The sequence below is a fragment of the Triticum urartu genome, chromosome 6A (genome assembly GCF_056163025.1).
Source record: "Triticum urartu cultivar PI428250 chromosome 6A, HENAU_Tu73, whole genome shotgun sequence".
NCBI classification, from domain to species: Eukaryota; Viridiplantae; Streptophyta; class Magnoliopsida; order Poales; family Poaceae; genus Triticum; species Triticum urartu.
Window position 1 is genome coordinate 32,481,411 of NC_141878.1, and position 11,198 is coordinate 32,492,608.

At 40.6% G+C, this 11,198-nt stretch overlaps 1 non-coding gene and 1 pseudogene across 1 annotated transcript; one reads left to right on the plus strand and one right to left on the minus strand.

Annotated features, from left to right (window-relative positions):
- The first annotated feature begins 8,553 nt into the window (after window positions 1-8,553).
- Window positions 8,554-8,627, plus strand: TRNAV-AAC (transfer RNA valine (anticodon AAC)). The gene has a single exon. It is a non-coding gene; the product is annotated as a tRNA-Val (tRNA).
- Window positions 8,628-9,591: 964 nt separating this feature from the next.
- LOC147963546 (uncharacterized) lies at window positions 9,592-10,586 on the minus strand (annotated as a pseudogene).
- Between the last annotated feature and the right edge of the window lie 612 nt (window positions 10,587-11,198).

Consider the following 11,198-nt stretch of genomic DNA (forward strand, 5'->3'; position numbering starts at 1 on the left):
TTTGGAGAGTGATATTTAGTTAAATCTTTTTGCAGATGATTAATAGATAAATTCCTCACGTCCAGAAATTTATTTTAGAACTTTTGGGGTTCCAGATATTGTGTTAGCTACAGATTACTACAGACTGTTCTGTTTTTGACAGATTCTGTTTTTCGTGTGCTGTTTGCTTATTTTGATGAATCTATGGCTAGTAAAATAGTTTATAATCCATAGAGAAGTTGGAATACAGTAGGTATAACACCAATATAAATAAAGAATGAGTTCATTACAGTACCTTTAAGTGGTCTTTTGTTTTCTTTCGCTAACGGAGCTCATGAGATTTTCTTTTGTGTTGTGAAGTTTTCAAGTTTTGGGTAAAGATTTGATGGATTATGGAACAAGAAGTGGCAAGATCCTAACCTTGGGGATGCCCATGGCACCCCCAAGATAATGTAAGGACACCTAAAAGCCAAAGCTTGGGGATGCCCCGGAAGGCATCCCCTCTTTCGTCTACTTCTATCGGTAACTTTACTTGGAGCTATATTTTTATTCACCACATGATATGTGTTTTGCTTGGAGCGTCTTTTATGATTTGAGTCTTTGCTTGTTAGTCTACCACAATCATCCTTGATGTACACACCTTTTGAGAGAGCCATACATGATTTGGAATTTGATAGAATACTCTATGTGCTTCACTTATATCTTTTGAGATTTATAGTTTTGCTCTAGTACTTCACTTATATCTTTTAGAGCACGGTGGTGGATTTGTTTTATAGAAACTATTGATCTCTCATGCTTCACTTAGATTATTTTGAGAGTCTTAATAGCATGGTAATTTGCTTAAAATCCTAATATGCTTGGTATGCAAGATTAATAATAAAACTTTCGTTTGAGTGTGTTGAATACTAAGAAAAGTTTGATGCTTGATGATTGTTTTGAGATATGGAGGTAATAATATCAAAGTCATGCTAGTTGAGTAGTTGTGAAATTGAGAAGTACTTGTGATGAAGTTTGCAAGTCCCGTAGCATGCACGTATGGTAAACGTTATGCAACAAATTTGAAGCATGAGGTGTTATTTGATTGTCTTCCTTATGAGTGGCGGTCGGGGACGAGCGATGGTCTTTTCGTACCAATCTATCCCCCTAGGAGCATGCGCGTAGTGCCGAGGTTTTTGATGACTTGTAGATTTTTGCAATAAGTATGTGAGTTCTTTATGACTAATGTTGAGTCCATGGATTATACGCACTCTCACCCTTCCATCCTTGCTAGCCTCTTCGGTACCGTGCATTGCCCTTTCTCACATTGAGAGTTTGCGCAAACTTCGCCGATGCATCCAAACCCCGTGATATGATACGCTCTTTCACACATAAACCTCCTTATATCTTCCTCAAAATAGCCACCATACCTACCTATTATGGCATTTCCATAGCCATTCCGAGATATATTGCCATGCAACTTTCCATCATTCCGTTCATCATGACACATTCGTCATTGTCATATTGCTTAGCATGATCATGTAGTTGACATAGTATTTGTGGAAAGACACCGTTCATAATTCTTTCATACATGTCACTCTTGGTTCATTGCATATCCCGGTACACCGCCGGAGGCATTCATATAGAGTCATCTTTGTCCTAATATCGAGTTGTAATCATTGAGTTGTAAATAAATAGAAGTGTGATGATCATCATTATTAGAGCATTGTCCCAAGTGAGGTATAAAAAAAGAAAGGCCATAAAAAAAGAGAAGGCCCAAAAAATGAGAGAAAAAGAGAGAAGGGACAATGTTACTATCCTTTTACCACACTTGTGCTTCAAAGTAGCACCATGATCTTCATATTAGAGAGTCTCTCATATTATCACTTCCATATACTAGTGGGAATTTTTCATTATAGAACTTGGCTTGTATATTCCAACAATGGGCCTCCTCAAGTGCCCTAGGTCTTCGTGAGCAAGCAAGTTGGATGCACACCCACTAGTTTCTTTTGTTGAGCTTTCATACATTTATAGCTCTAGTGCATCCGCTGCATGGCAATCCCTACTCCTTGCATTAACATCAATCGGTGGGCATCTCCATAGCCCATTGACTAGCCTCGTTGATGTGAGACTTTCTCCTTTTTTTGTCTTCTCCACATAACTCCCATTATATTCTATTTCACCCATAGTGCTATGTCCATGGCTCGCGCTCATATATTGCGTGAAAGTTTATAGGTTTGAGATTACTAAAGTATGAAACAATTGCTTGGCTTGTCATCGGGGTTGTGCATGATGAGAGCACTCTTGTGTGACGAAAATGAAACATGACTAAACTATATGATTTTGTAGGGATGAACTTTCTTTGGCCATGTTATTTGAGAAGACATAATTGCTTAGTTAGTATGCTTGAAGTATTATCATTTTTATGTCAATATGAACTTTTGGCTTGAATCTTTCGGATCTTAATATTCATACCACAATTAAGAAGAATTACATTAAAATTATGCCAAGTAGCACTCCGCATCAAAAATTCTGTTTTTATCATTTACCTACTCGAGGATGAGCAGGAATTAAGCTTGGGGATGCTTGATACGTCTCCAATGTATCTATAATTTTTGATTGCTCCATGCTATATTATCTATTGTTTTAGACATTATTGGGCTTTATTTTCCACTTTTATATTATTTTTGGGACTAACCTATTAACCGGAGGCCCAGCCCAGAATTGTTGTGTTTTGCCTGTTTTAGGGTTTCGAAGAAAAGGAATATCAAACGGAGTCCAAACGGAATGAAACCTTCGGAAACATGATTTTCTCATCAGATAAGATCCAGGAGACTTGGACCCTCCGTCAAGAAAGCCACGAGGTGGTCACGAGGGTGGAGGGCGCCCCTCCCCCCTAGGGCGCGCCCCCTGCCTCATGGGCCCCTCGAAGCTCCACCGACGTACTTCTTCCTCCTATATATATCCACGTACCCCCAAACGATCGGGGACGGAGCCAAAAACCTAATTCCACCGCCGCAACTTTATGTATCCACGAGATCCCATCTTGGGGCCTGTTCCGGAGCTCCGCCGGAGGGGGCATCGATCACGGAGGGCTTCTACATCATCATCCAAGCCCCTCCGATGAAGTGTGAGTAGTTTACTTCAGACCTACGGGTCCATAGCTAGTGGCTAGATGGCTTCTTCTCTCTTTTTGGATCTCAATACAATGTTCTCCCCCTCTCTTGTGGAGATCTATTCGATGTAATCTTCTTTTTGCGGTGTGTTTGTTGAGACCGATGAATTGTGGGTTTATGATCCAGTCTATCTATGAATAATATTTGAATCTTCTCTGAATTATTTTATGTATGATTGGTTATCTTTGCAAGTCTCTTCGAATTATCGGTTTGGTTTGGCCTACTAGATTGGTTTTTCTTGCCATGGGAGAAGTGCTTAGCTTTGGGTTCGATCTTGCGGTGTCCTTTCCCAGTGACAGAAGGGGCAGCAAGGCACGTATTGTATTGTTGCCATCGAGGATAACAAGATGGGGTTTTTATCATATTGCATGAAACTATCCCTCTACATCATGTCATCTTGCTTAAGGCGTTACTCTGTTTTTAACTTAATACTCTAGATGCATGCTGGATAGCGGTCGATGAGCGGAGTAATAGTAGTAGATGCAGAATCGTTTCGGTCTACTTTTCTTGGACGTGATGCCTATATACATGATCATACCTAGATATTCTCATAACTATACTCAATTCTGTCAATTGGTCAACAGTAATTTGTTCACCCACCGTAGAATACTTATGCTCTTGAGAGAAGCCACTAGTGAAACCTTTGGCCCCCGGGTCTCTTTCTCATCATATCAATCTCCATCACTTTATTATTGCTTTGCTTTTACTTTGCTTTTACTTTTTACTTTGCATCTCTATACCAAAAATATTATTTATCATCTCTATCAGATTTCACTTTCGTAAGTGACCGTGAAGGGATTGACAACCCCTAAGCGCGTTGGTTGCGTTGAGCTATTGTTTTTGTGTAGGTATGAGGGACTCGAGTGTAGCCTCCTACTGGATTGATACCTTGGTTCTCAAAAACTGAGGGAAATACTTACGCTACTTTGCTGCATCATCCCTTCCTCTTCGAGTAAATCCAACGCAGTGCTCAAGAGGTAGCATTTACCTTAGACCTTCGGGTCCATAGTTATTATCTAGATGGCTTCTTCTCTCTTTTTGGATCTCAATACAAAGTTCTCCCCCTCTCTTGTGGACATCTATTCGATGTAATCTTCTTTTGCAGTGTGTTTGTTGAGACCGATGAATTGTGGGTTTATGATCAAGTTTATCTATGAACAATATTTGAATCTTATCTGAATTCTTTTATGTATGATTGGTTATCTTTGCAAGTCTCTTCGAATTATCAGTTTGGTTTGGCCTACTAGATTGATCTTTCTTGCAACGGGAGAAGTGCTTAGCTTTGGGTTCAATCTTGCGGTGTCCTTTCCCAGTGACAGTAGGGGCAGCAAGGCACGTATTGTATTATTGCCATCGAGGATAACAAGATGGGGTTTTCATCATATTGCATGAGTTTATCCCTCTACATCATGTCATCTTGCTTAAAGCGTTACTCTGTTCTCTTGAACTTAATACTCTAGATGCATGCTGGATAGCGGTCGATGTGTGGAGTAATAGTAGTAGATGCAGGTAGGAGTCGGTCTACTTGTCTTGGACGTGATGCATATATACATGATCATACCTAGATATTCTCATAACTATGCTCAATTCTGTCAATTGCTCAACAGTAATTTGTTCACCCACCGTAAAATACTTATGCTCTTGAGAGAAGCCACTAGTGAAACCTATGGCCCCCGGGTCTATCTTCATCATATTAATATTCCAATACTTAGTTATTTTCATTGCCTTTTATTTTACTTTGCATCTTTACCATAAAAATATCAAAAATATTATCTTATCATATCTATCAGATCTCACTCTCGTAAGTGACCGTGTAGGGATTGACAACCCCTTATCGCGTTGGTTGCGAGGATTTATTTGTTTTGTGTAGGTGCGAGGAACTGGCGCGTAGCCTCCTACTGGATTGATACCTTGGTTCTCAAAAACTGAGGAAAATACTTACGCTACTTTGTTGCACCACCCTTTCCTCTTCAAGGGAAAACCAACGCAAGTGCTCAAGAGGTAGCACCACCATATATGAGAGAGGATGAAGAATCCCGACTGTTGTCGTGGGGTCGTTTCTCCTTCTTTTCCTTGTGCTAGACCTTTGTTATGCACTAGGGAAAAGAAGGAGTAACGACCATCACCGACTATCGCAAATTTCAGAGAGAAGGAATCAGTGAGGGAAAGTCTCTACCATATAGACTCGGCAGACCGATAGTCAACTCGTGATGAATAATAATGATCTAGTTTAATTTTTATAGTACATATATTTAATTGTACAAGTTTAATATTTGAATTATGAACATAGGAAATGTCGTACTCGGGCGACGTAAGTCTCCCGGGGGAGTGCTCCTGATGCCACGACGACCGGGGTTTCTGCGACAGACCTCACCTGGACGAAGATCGGCGCTTCAGCGTTAAGCTCGAGGAGGCCTACGATTGTGATACGGTAAGCTACGACGCAAAGTGTTCTTTTCGTAATTAAGCTTGACTTGTACTACTTCAACGTGTAATTTTTGTCTTTTACAATTCGACTAGCGCGCTTATCCCATGCCATGCAAGACGCTATGTCTAAGATTTTTTACTACTACGACATCCGTGCATCTTTTGCATAAATTCTTTTAAAACTTAACTGCATTGCTAACTACGAAGTTATTACTATGTTTTTCAACAGAAAATCCCGGATGATTGTGTGCCTCATTCGATGTATCAGAAAGGTCGCCTTAATGTTTTGAACATACAGCCAGGTCGTCCTACGAATCTCACATGTCCATATCGGATTTCTAAAAGAGATGGAGACATGAAAATCACAAAATGGAAAAAAAAATGTATGGACAGTCGTAAGGAGCTACTTGGAAGCAACATTGTGCGAAAGGCAAGAATTGGAGACAGGATAATCTCCATTCTCCATAATAGAGAGTCACGGGCTATCTTGTTTTATGCTATTTTACGTAAGAGAATATAGTAGGTCCTAAGAGAATGTAGTAGGTCCTATGAGGTACAATATTTATTATGTGGTACAATGTGTTAGAGTTGATGATGAGGAGTAGTTGTGATTATGACTAGTGACCAACTTGCTATGTGATGTCTCATTGATGAAAACGATGATCATGAGGAGGTGTTATATGACAATGATGTATTATGATGATAAGTTGTTAATGATATGATGACGATGATATTTATTATATCATTGGGTGAAAGAACCGCGGATTAGTTTCAAGTGGATGTCCCTCCACTTGAAAGTTGAAACTAGTCCACGGTTCTTTCACCCAGTGATGTAATAACTCATTATGATGTAAAAACAATCTCTAAATTGCTGCTGTATGAAAACTTGTATAAAGGTGTATGAATAAAACATGAAATAAAAAAGAAATAAAATACGAAATAATAGTAGTAGCGCGTGCAGGGAGAAGCGCTGCTAGTAATTAGCAGTAGCGCTGTTTGGAGAAAACACTACTACTAAGTCAATATAGCAGTAGCGTGGGTTAACCCACGCTACTGCTAACCTTTAATTGTAGCGCCGTACCAGTAGCGCACCATCCCGTGCTACTGATGGGCCTAAAACACGCGCTGCTGCTAGGCTTTTCCCTAGTAGTGAAAGTCACATCCACCGGAGTCCTCACCTGCGGCGAAACAACAAAGGAGGCGGGAAAACGTGGGGCCACCTGCCCATGATCCTCCCCCCCCCCCCTCGGATGTAGTCATCACCGTGATGGTCGCCTCCAGGCACCCCTCCAGAGAGCCAACTGCCATAGACACGTTGTCGAGATTAGTCTTGCTTTACTTGCTAACGCATCTATTCCACTAACATCTTGGAATTTTACCACATTTATCACCATTGTTTTTAACACAACCCCCCCCCCCCACGCGCGCGCGCTCCTCCTCCTCGCCGCGGTAGCTCTCTTCCCTATATCCTTCCTCTCCCTCCGCTCGCTCCGCCCTGCCGAGGCTCCTCCCCTCCCCCTAGATGAAACCCGCCGCCTCCCATTCGCCTCCCCTCTGCCGGCGTCGCGCCCGTCGGTCTACCACTCAATTTCCTACCTAGCAAAGTTATTCAACCCTAAACGCCATTAGAACTTCTTTTCAACCTTAGAGCAGACTACTATTTCCTTCGTATATTTGGGTGCGCGGTATGGCCAGACCTTCGTCCTTTCAACAAACACAAACTTTAGCTCTGTTCTACCCAGTGTTTGTTCATTGGTATATATATTACATCGCTGACATATCAATTCGACGTGATTACATCTCTGGTGATATTGTGTTTGATGAGTCTATATTTCTGTTTTCTGAACTCCATGAAAATTCGGGTGCCCCACTTTGTGCAAAAACTAATTAGTTTCCTCCTGCACTTATTATTCCTCCTACTTTTCATCATGGGGGTGACTTGCAAAATGATCTTGTGTCTTTTTCTGGTCACAATTCGGGTTACCTAGTGTACACAGAGAAGAAATTCAGCAGGGCTCGTAGAGCAGATGGCGCAGAAAATCCCGGTGCAGAGCCCAACAACGATTCTCCCACACTGTCAGGCACGCGAACCCTTCAGCGACATTTATTTCTTTACATGAAACATTGTAGGAGAATATGGGTGTATGCTCAAGTTGAGTAGAATCGGAAGCCAGAACTGCCTGAGGGCTCTGTTGCAAGACCTGCTCTAAAACACTACAGATCTATACTGGTGTGACCAAATGGTAACAAGTGATGCGCATTTTACCCTGATCAGTTGGTCCGCTGGCTGCAAAGTATTCCCCTTTTTTAGGTACCTATAAGAGCATGCCTTTTGGTCTTTTGATCCAAGATAAAAGAAAAATTAGTATTGGTACAAGTAATTAGCTAGCCGCTCAAAGAATATGGTCCTAGCTACTAGTAGTAAAGACGGCACTTGGAGTGTAGCTGAAGGCTGCTGGCTCCTACTCCCTCCGTTTCTAAATATTTTTCTTTCTAGAGATTTCAACAAGTGACTACATATGAAGCAAAATGAGTGGATCTACACTCTAAAATATGTCTATATGCATTTGTATGTGGCAGTCCATTTGAAATCTCTAAAGACAAATATTTAGGAACGGAGGGAGTACATTTTTGCTTCGGTTCAGGGGAATTATGATTCTAGAATTTTAGATTGTGTTTATATAGTGTATGTGTTAATTATAATGTTCTCTCTTGCTTCAAAATTTACTATTTGCAGGTCAATTACGAATTGCACCTCTTTTGCTTTTGCAGTTTATCCCGGTTGAATGTTTCAGCCGACCCTAAGCATGGAAAATTTATAAACCGTAAGAAGCATGTCATATGAATATACGAGCCACTCTAAATGTTGACCACTTAAACAAGCAAATATACATGCTCACGAGAAAGGAAGAAGCAAATGTGTAGAAAAGCTCTCGTGTCAACAATAAGTGGAACTCCGTATCAAATACGTTCTAAATAGAAAAAATAGCATGGTGGTTTCGTGGTGTAGTTGGTTATCACGTCAGTCTAACACACTGAAGGTCTCCGGTTCGAACCCGGGCGAAGCCAAATAAAATAGTCCCTTTTTTTGAATTTTTTTCCTTAACTGGGCTCGTACTTTACGGTGGTATTCAGGCGAGAGACAGTTAAATATGCATAGCCACAAATACCAAATTTATCCAATCAAATGCTCCACATGCCGCTGGACAGTTGAAGAGGCGCAAACCCAATAACTCCTGTTTGTGTTACAGTCTGTTCCACTTTCTTTTTCCCCGATTCTACGGTCGACAATATTAGTAGGAGTACATTACAGTAAGCAGAGTAATCAGTTTAGACATCTCATCAAATGGATTCGAGTTGCAAATTACAAGAGTTCACACCGAAGAAAAACAGCTACGAGTTTTTCAAGCCTTGCATTCCTGAATGCGGCTCACCGGATGGTACATCTATCGACAGCCCAAAATTCCTTGCCTCGCCGCCTCTAGAAACTGAATGGTTGGCTGGTACATCCATCAGCGGCCCAAAAGCTCCTCGTCAACTCTTGAAACTGAATCATGTGTAAGTATATGCAAGAAAAAAGATACTTTAGAAGTGGAATCGTGTGAGGAAAGAAGTTTTTGCACAGTTACTTGACAAGGAGGCTTGCACATGGACCCGAATTTTAGCGAATGGGAGGTATAGTTCACCATCATGCACCTAGTATGACTATTTCACTTATTATATATGCTAACCTGAAGTCCACCCACGTTTCATAGCAGCGCGAAAGGCCACCCATGTTTGCTCACTTCATCCGAGTTTGATTCTTGAAAAGAAGCACTCAGGATTTGACGATTTGATTCGCATGGGAGTTAATTAGTTGGATGCCTCACTAGATAATACTATCCAACAAAATAGATTTGATTGTGTTTTGTAACCCCATTATATGAAGGCGTTCTAGCTTCTATACAACTAAACTGTGTTCTAGTACTTTATATACAACTAAATTGTACTGAAACCAGGAAGAGAGCCACAAGTTAACTTACATTTTCTCCGACTATCCGTTAGTCCTTTGGATAGTAATTGCAATGCCAAATGTACTCAAGAACTTCAGAACTTTGCAAACTCTGTCATCAACCTCTTCACATGTGACTTTGATAGTCTTCAAGTATCCTGAAATAGCTGGTTTCTCCATAAAACTTAACACTGCATCAACTCGGCTACTGTCCATTTATAAAACATTTACCTTACTCAACTGAAATGTCAGATTCTCAGGAACCGGTGAATGTTCAAGCATACAAACTAGTGCATGGAGGTCAGGTTGCACGCACCACTCGTTCAGCAACAATGTTTTTAACTTATTAAATGTAGGGCACCATCTCAAATCCCTTCTGAAAATAAACTAAACAAAGTGCAAAACAGTTACAGTCAAGGATCTAATTTTAAAGTCCGCAATGCAATAGTACTGAAGTGCATTGGACCTTTGGATGAACCAATGTCAGCATGTCATAATTAGCAACTCTCTCTAAATTTACAAAGAATTGTTGATAGATATATCATTTAGACATTCACATCATGAACATACGGCCCGAATAGATATTTTCAATATCACAAGACTTTCTCAACTAGAATTGGGTAAGATCTCAAAGTGCAATCACATAAACATATATAGAACTTCTGGCATGTGCACAATAATAAAACATAAGAGCTCATATGGTGGCAATACGTGTGGCTACACTATTTTCGTCATTAACTGGTACGTAAAGATGGATAGATATCCCGATAGAAACTACCGTAGAGATCAGAACAGTTATGCATTTAAAATCAAGATGGAAGTATGTGTAAGTTTACCATTATTGGATGAGCTACCAACTCCAAGTTTTTAGCATGAGACAAAACTCCAAGAAGTATGCAGCCACCCTTGTGGCCATCATTACCACAGCAATCTGGACAAGTACCACAACACTCCCCAGCAACAATACCATCAAGACAGCAATCCTTCAAGCAGATTTGAGGCCTGACAACTGCGGTTTCTAATGACAGCATGCTTTCGAGCCAAGGGGTTCTACCTATGCATGATTTGAGTTGCAGCGAAACAAGATTTGGGACAGAAATACGAATCCGGCCATCATTTCTGAAATAGCAATGCTTGATGCTCAGATGCTTTAAAGACTGGGAAAGGATGCTACTAGTCTCTAAGTTGCAATTTTTTATCTTGAGATACTCCAGTGCTGAACAGCTTGAAAAATTTAGGAAGTTGCTTTTCAAGCTCACATCAGAGTGGATCGAGGACCGGATCACTGTGTGAGCTGCGGACGAGCACAAGACTTTGACGATTTCGCAAGACTTTGCAACGAGGACCGGATCACTGTGTGAGCTTTGCAAGACTTTGACGATTTCAAGCTCACATAAGAACGATTCCAATGCACAGACCAAACGGATAGCAGTGAGCCCATGCAAAGCTATTACTCCTAGTTTTGAATTATTATTATTATTATTTTGGCTCCTCACTGGTTATTTTTCAGCAGGCAGGAATATGTAGTACTACTTATACATGATGCTGTGTTTTATCTGTTGAATCTACATCCATTATTCTATTTCATAACCTTCAAACTCTTCTCTCTTGTTGAGTCAAAAAAAAAATCTCTTCTCACTTGCTTTCAC